A 7,601-nucleotide genomic window follows, 5' to 3' on the forward strand; every position below is an offset into this window, starting at 1 on the left:
CCCCCGGCTCCCCTGAGAGAGCTCGGGGTTCTGGGGGCCGCTCCTCGCTCCGGTCCCCGGGCCACGAGGAAGTGCGGGACCCCGCGCGCCAAGTTTCCTCTACCTGGGATGGGGGTGGAGGGGTCTGATATCTACATACCCAGCCCCAGAGGGGATCACCGACCCTTGTGCCACCCATGAAGGCGTGGAATTGGGGGCTGGTAGCCCCTCCCGGCGTTCAACCCCACCCCCTTCTTAGACCACCTCGGCCCCCGCTGCAGCCAACGGTCCCGCCGCCGGGCAATTAAAGGCGCCCACTAGGGGGAAGGGGGAGCACGATGCCCAGGGTTTCCCAGCCTCTCACTCTGTCTTCCCGCACCTCTGAGACTTCCTACTCCCCCCTGGGAAGAAGAAGCAGGGGGCTGGGGGTCCACCCCCAGCCAATGAGCAGAGGGAATCCGGTCACCCCTGCCCTCACCCCAGGAGCCCCGCGCCAGGCCTGGGCCCCGAGCCGTGCTCACCTGGGATGTAGGTGTCTGCCCTTTCCTCGTCCGGGAGCTCATCCCAGCTGCGGACCGAGACCCCCGGGCTCCTCCGCTTTACCAGGAAGACTTTGGGCATGGCGAGGCCCCCTCCCGGCCCCCTCGTCCCGGCTGCTCACCGCTAGGGACCGCAGCGATGTCTGGGTCCCGACTCCTGGCGGCCAGAGCCCACCTTCCCGCCTCGCCGACCCTCTCCCTCCTCCCCCCGCCGCAGCGCGGCCCCGGCCTCCCTCCGGCACTACTGGCGACTCCCAGACTCCCCGCTCGGCGACACCTATGCCTTAACCCGCGGGTGAGACCACGCCGTGGTAAAGTTTCATAAGGTGGAATAGAAAAGGCACCAGGAAACTTGGGAGTGAGCATGCGCCCTGCAACATAACGGTGTCAACAAGCTCGCTACCTGTCCGACCGGTTCCGGCGGCCGGGGCTGCCTGTTCCAGCCCTTCCTTAGGCATGAATGTTTGCAAAAGAATTTAACGTCTGATTCTCCCCCCTCCTCTTTTTAAAAAGGGGAGAACTTTTTTTTTTTAAATCAACCCCCAACCATTCCCCATCACAGGCACCTCGGGGCAAACTCTGAGCTAAACCCTAGGTCCACTTCCCAGGGCATCCCTCCCGAGACTTAGGGCCTCCTGAGAATGCGCCCCCCCACACACACACACATACCGCCCCCACCCCCAAGAGCTTTTGTCTCCGACCAGAAAATGGACTTTGTGAATCGTTCCCGGCGGTTGCTGAAATCTTGGCCGGCGGATGGGGGAGGCTGTGGGGAGACTCCCCAGGACTGTGATCTGGTAAAGGGGGACCTTGAGGGCTTAAGCTCCCATCAACTACAACAGTCCCACCAGATAAACACAGTAATAATAAAATATAAAAAGTCAGCATTTTTAGAACATACTGTTTCGTACCGTACAATGAAAGAAAAACAAGTCGGCTTGTTCCACCAACGTAGCTCCCACCTCAAGACCTTGCACCCCAAGAGCACCATCACCAGAAATTGTAACACAATAGAAATAAACGCCAATTGCGCTTTATGCAAACACAGCTTCGAATCGAATTTCTTATCCTCGCCCACTTCCATGCTTGCCTCCCCTAACCCGCCTGCTCCCCCGATTCTGAGGCTGGGAAATGCCTTTTCGGGAAGCCAGCAAGAAGGCTACATCCCCTTTCTGCCTCAACTGGGGAGGTGGCTGGAAATTTTGTATTTATTTTTGGTTTTGCTTTTCCCTGCCTACCTTTATACCTGGAGGGGAGGGGGAGAGAGAGAAAGATACCAAATTTCTAAGACCAGTCCTGCCCGCGTTGGGGGACACGCTAACCTCCCACGGCCCCTGCTTGGGTGCGCCCAGCACCGCCTCCACCCCTGTGGACGGCGCACCCTCCCGGGGGCGGTCAGATGTGTGCCAGCTCCGGGGACTGCGGGGGCGCGCCTGGCCAGGGGTTCCCTGGCGCCCTCAGCTTGTCCCTGGGCCAGACTCACCTGTCTGTAACCTGAGCCGCTACGCGCCCAGCCCACAGGCCTGGAGAACGTGCACAGCGGTTTCCCGGTTCCCTTCCGCCCTGGAATGGCCCTGAGGGACACAGCCGCCTGGTAACGGATTTCTCCGCTCGGCTGGCGTGCTCCGCGGGACGGAGAGGGGGCGCAGCGCCGGCGACCGCGGAGGGAGGGGACGCGCGATGCCTCAAGGTCTGCCCTCAAGGGGTCGCCCTCTCTGGGCTCAACCCTGTCTGGACTCCAGATTTTCTTTGAGAACTACCAAGGATGAAAAAAAAAAAAAGACTTTGATCTGTGTAGCCCGGGCGAGGGGCGAGAGAAGAAGACATTTGTACAGCAGCGTAAGGAAACGAGGCTCCCTTCTAGTCTGGGAGGCTGATGGCGCAGCATCTGGGAGGCTCTGCGAATGTATTTGTATCTGCCAACAAACTGGAGATGTGCGAGGAAGAGAAGGAGCTTGGTTGAATGGAAGTAAAGATGACGCAAAGCGGCAAAATCGGATTATTCCTCATCTTTAAAATATTTCAAACTTCGCTTTGCTCAACATTCCTTATTTTACAAAAACGCGAACCCCATTAACAGCTTTTTTTTTTCCAATCAAAGCGATGAGTGACAGGATCACTTTTTCCATTATATGAGAAGATTGTAGAATAATGAGGTATAAGGCTAGCCACCTCGAAAAATGCCAAGTTTGGAGAATTGGGGATGAAAATAACAGGGATAACTACACTTTTATTCAACGACTGTTGGATGATATTTGTTGGGTGTTTCTAGCGAAAGGCATTACAATGTGTTATTTTTCTGATACTTGATCAGACTTGAAAAGGGTTTATCAATATTATTAACATTTTCAAAAGAACCATTTTTGCCTCTGTTGACTTTTATCTGTTTGTAAAGTTAGTTTTCTATATATTATGAGGAGTTCATGGAGCACCCCCTAAAAATAAAATAAGAAATAAACCAAATTCTTTTTTTTTTAAATCAAAGCTTGTAACTGGAAGAGAAAGAAGACATGACAGGGTCCACACCCCACCCACTATCGGGGAGAAAAGATGGCCCTCCATATTATCCTTGGTAGGTATGTATCCAGTCCTGTTAGAATATTCCAGTGCTGGGGAGCTCACTTTTTTTAAAAAAACAAAAACAAGACTATTCCCTGCTTAGGCAATGATGTTAGAGAGCTTTTCCTTCTGCTTCATAGAAATCTGTTTTCCTGTATTTTCATCTCCTCTTCCGCATTTTGCCCTCAGGGACTGCTGAGACTCTGCCTGGGCCCCTTCTCCCTGGCAGTGCTTAACTGTGTGAAAGGATCCATTAGTGTTCTCGCTTAAGACTTGTTTTCTCCAGTAATGTATAGTCAGGTTGAAAATAGACAGGTACAGCCCTGACTGGTTTGGCTCAGTGAATAGAGCATCTGCTTGCGTACCGAACGGTCCTGGATTTGATTCTGGTCAAGGGCACATGCCAGGGCTGCGGGCTCGATCCCAGTGGAGGGCTTGCAGGAGGCAGCCAATCAATGATTCTCTTTCATCATTGATGTTTTTCTTTCCCTCTCCCATCCTCTCTAAAATCAATAAAATATATTTTTTTTTAAAAAGAAAATAGGTACAAACCTGCTCAGTGGCATTCTTAGAGCATACAGTTATAAGAAACGGTTAGGATGTTGGGAAAATATTCCTAAATTTTTTAAAATTTAATTTAGGTTAGGGCTGGGCTGGAGGGGGTCAATGGGGGAAAAAGGAGGACATATGTAATAATTTCAACAATAAAGATTTAAAAATAAATAAATAAAATTTTATTTAATTTTTCCCCATTATCATTTATCCCCTCTATGCCCTCTTCTACCTCAAACTGCCCCCACATAATCACCACATTGTTGTCCATGTCTATGAGTTCTCTCTATTTTCTTTTTTGCTCAATCTCTCCACCCCCCCGCAACACCGCCCCCCCCCAACACACACACACACACACACACACAAACACACAGACACAAGAGCTGTCTGCCTGCTGTCTATGAGTCTGTCTCTATTTTGCTTGGTAGTTCAGTTTGTTCATTAGATTCCACATAGGAATGAAATCATATGGTACCTGTCTTTCTCTGACTGGCTTATTTCACATTAGCATTATTTTCTCCGGATGCCTACATTTTTAAAAACCTTTTATTGAGATATAACATAGTGTTAGAAAAAATGCATAAATCATAAGTACACAGCTAGATAAATTTTCACAAACTGAAGTCACCTGTGGAGACAGCACCTCAAAACAAGACAAAGTTGCCTGCTCTCATCACTCCTTTCAACATTAGACTGGCTTCCTTGCAGGTATGATTACATAAAAAAGAAATTAAAATATAGGGATTATAACAGAAAATTCAAAAATCTCATTATTTGTACTTAACATGATTGTGAAAACTCAAAAGTATATATAGATAAATTATTCGAACTAATAAGATAGTTTAGCAAGGATGTATAGGAAATTGGTGTGTGTCAGTGTGTGTATGTGTCAATTGCCTTTCTATATGTCAGTAACAGTAAGAAAAATTTAAAGTCTACTGAAAAAAATGACCTAAAATTCAAAGTGCTTTGAAATTAAAATTTTAAAATATTATACAAGCTCTTTGTGAATTAGATAAGAAAACTTTTTCTATTGGAAGACATTAAAGAAGACACTAATCAATGGAAAATTTACCATATTAATAGATTAAGAGACTGAATGAAAAAGAAATTAAATCCCCCCCCACATTCATCTGTAAATTTAATACAACTCTTAAAAATACTTGAAAAAAGGTATTTTTGTGGAACCTGACAAACTCATTCTAAAGTTTATATGAAAGGACAACCAAAAATTCCTGAAGAACAACAGATGTGGAAACTCGCTCTATCAGATATCAATAGTAATTAAACCAGTGTGCCATTAGTGCATAGCTAAACCACCAGTACAGAACAGAGTCCAAAACAGACTCACACCTGTGCAGACATTTGGTTTATGAGGGCATCGCAAAACAGTGGGGAAAGATGTGCTACTCAATAATGTGGATATGGAATTGAAACGCTTGGTTATCCATGGGGGGGGGGGGGAAAAAAAAGGGGGGGGGGACTGAATAATGCACATACATATCAATTCTGGTGGATTAAACATTTAAATGTGGGAAGGAGGAAAGGAAGGAAGGAAGGAAGGAAGGGAGAGAGGAAATATAAGAGAATATTTTTAGGACTATAGGATAGAGGAGAATTTCTTAAGACACGAAAAAACAAACCATAAGCCTGGCAAGTGTGACTCAGTGGTTGAGTGTTGATCTATAAACCAGGAGGCTGAGCTTTTGGACTCAATCCCCAGTGCAGGGCGTACAGGAGACTGCCGATGAATGATTTTCTCTTATCATTGATGCTTCTATCTCTCTGATCTCTCCCTTTCTCTCTGAAATCAATAAAAATATTTTAATGAAGATTTAATTTTTAAAAAATCAAATCAATCAATCAACAAAAAAATTTTAAGTTAAGAATTATAAAAGGGAAACATGCAGGATCCTTGGGCTATGGAACCGTTCAGTATCTGTGGTAGGTGGTACACAAACCTACAAATGTGATACAATTATAGAACTAAATACACACATAGCCCTGGCTGGATTTGCTCTGTGGTTACAGCGTTGGCCCTTGGACTAGACAGAAGGGTCTCAGGTTCAATTCCCAGTCAAGGGCAAGTACCTTGGTTGCAGGTTCCCCAGCCCTGGAAGTGGGGAGTGCGGAAGGCAACCTATCAATGTGTCTCTCTCACATCGACATTTCTCTCTCTCTTCCTCTCCTCCCTCTCTCCCACTCTTTCTAAAAATCAATGGAAAAAAATATCTTAGGGTGAGGATTAAAAAATAAAATAAATACACACACACACACACACACACACACACACACACACACAATGAGTACAAGTGAAACTGGGTAAGTCTGAATAAGACCTGTGGATTGTCTAATGCCAACACCCTGCTGGTGATACTGTACTGAAGTTCTGTAAAATTTACCACTGGGAAACTTGATGAAGAGAATACAACTGCATGTCAATGGGCATGATCTCAAAATAAAAAGTTTAATTTAAAAAATTGAAAGTTGCTAAGATCTTAAAAGTTCTCACCATAAGAAAAGAATTGTAATTATGTTTAGTTAGGATGGTTGTTTAAAAAACTTGTGGGAGCCCTGGCTGGTGTGGCTCAGTTGGTGGGTGTCCTCCTAAAGCATGGAAAGTTTGCCAGCTTGATTCCCAGTCACAGCACATGCCCGGGATCCCCAGTAGAGGGCTTGCAGGAGGCAGCCCATTGATGTTTTGTTCTCAGATTGATCTTACCCTCTCTCTCTCTCTCTCTCCTTCCCTTTGCTCCCTTCTTCTCTCTCTAAAAATCAATTTAAAAAAAACACACACACACTTGTAAACATTCTGTAACATATTCGTATACAAACTCATTATGTTGGACACCAAAAACGAATGCAATGTTATAGGTCAATTATATTTCAATTAAAAAAAAAACATAGGCAGCCTAGCCAGTTTGGCTCAGGAGATAGAGTGATGGCCTGTGGACTGAAGGGTCTCACGGGTTCAATTCCTGTCAAGGACACATGCCTGGGTTTTGGGCTCGATCCCCAGTAAGGAGCATGCAGGAGGCAGCCGGTCAATGATTCTCTCTCATCATTGATGTATCTATCTCTCTCTTTTCTATCGTGCTCCCTTCCTATCTAAAATGAATAAAAATAAATTTTCAAAAAACATAGGCAAATCAAGAAAATGATTGCCAAAACCGGTTTGGCTTAGTGGATGGAGCGTCGGCCTGCGGACTGAAGGGTCCCGGGTTTGATTCCGGTCGAGGGCATGTGCCTGGGTTGTGGGCACATCCCCAGTGGGAGATGTGCGGGAGGCAGCTTAGAAGTCAAGATAGTGGTGATCACTTGGGGAGAGGAACAGGTGTATAATTAGGGAAGGACAGATGGGGGTTTCAAAGTAAGTTGTAAACCCCGCCCCCCCCCCCCCCCCATCCACAGTTTTACTTTTCATGGATTCTGCTACCTGTGGTCAACTACAGTACGAAAATATTAAATGAAAAATTCCAGAAATAAACAATTCATAAGTTTTAAATTACTCACTGTTCTGAGTAGTGTGATGAAATCTTACTCCTGCTGGGGACGTGAATCACCCCTTTGTTTAATGTCTCCGTGTTGTATGAGCTCTCTACCCAGTAATCACTTAGTAGCCAGCTAGGATATCAGATCCACTGTCTTGGTATCATAGTGCTTGTGTTCAGGTAGCCCTTATTTTACTTAATAATGGCCCCAAGGCACAAGAGTAATGATGCTGGGAATTCGGGTATGCCAAAGAGAAATGGTAAAGTGCTTTCTTTATGTGGAAGGGTATGTGTGTATAAGAAAACAACATTTTATATCTATATATATATAAAAGCCTAAGTGACCGTTTGACTGTTTGACCAGTAGCTATGACACTCACTGACCACCAGGGGAAAGATGCTCAATGCACAGGCATGGAAACATGGAACAGACTGATGATTCTCAGAGGGAAAGGGGGGGGGGAGGGTGGAACAAGATTAA

Source organism: Myotis davidii, unplaced genomic scaffold (assembly GCF_000327345.1).
Source record: "Myotis davidii unplaced genomic scaffold, ASM32734v1 scaffold608, whole genome shotgun sequence".
Classification (NCBI taxonomy): Eukaryota; Metazoa; Chordata; class Mammalia; order Chiroptera; family Vespertilionidae; genus Myotis; species Myotis davidii.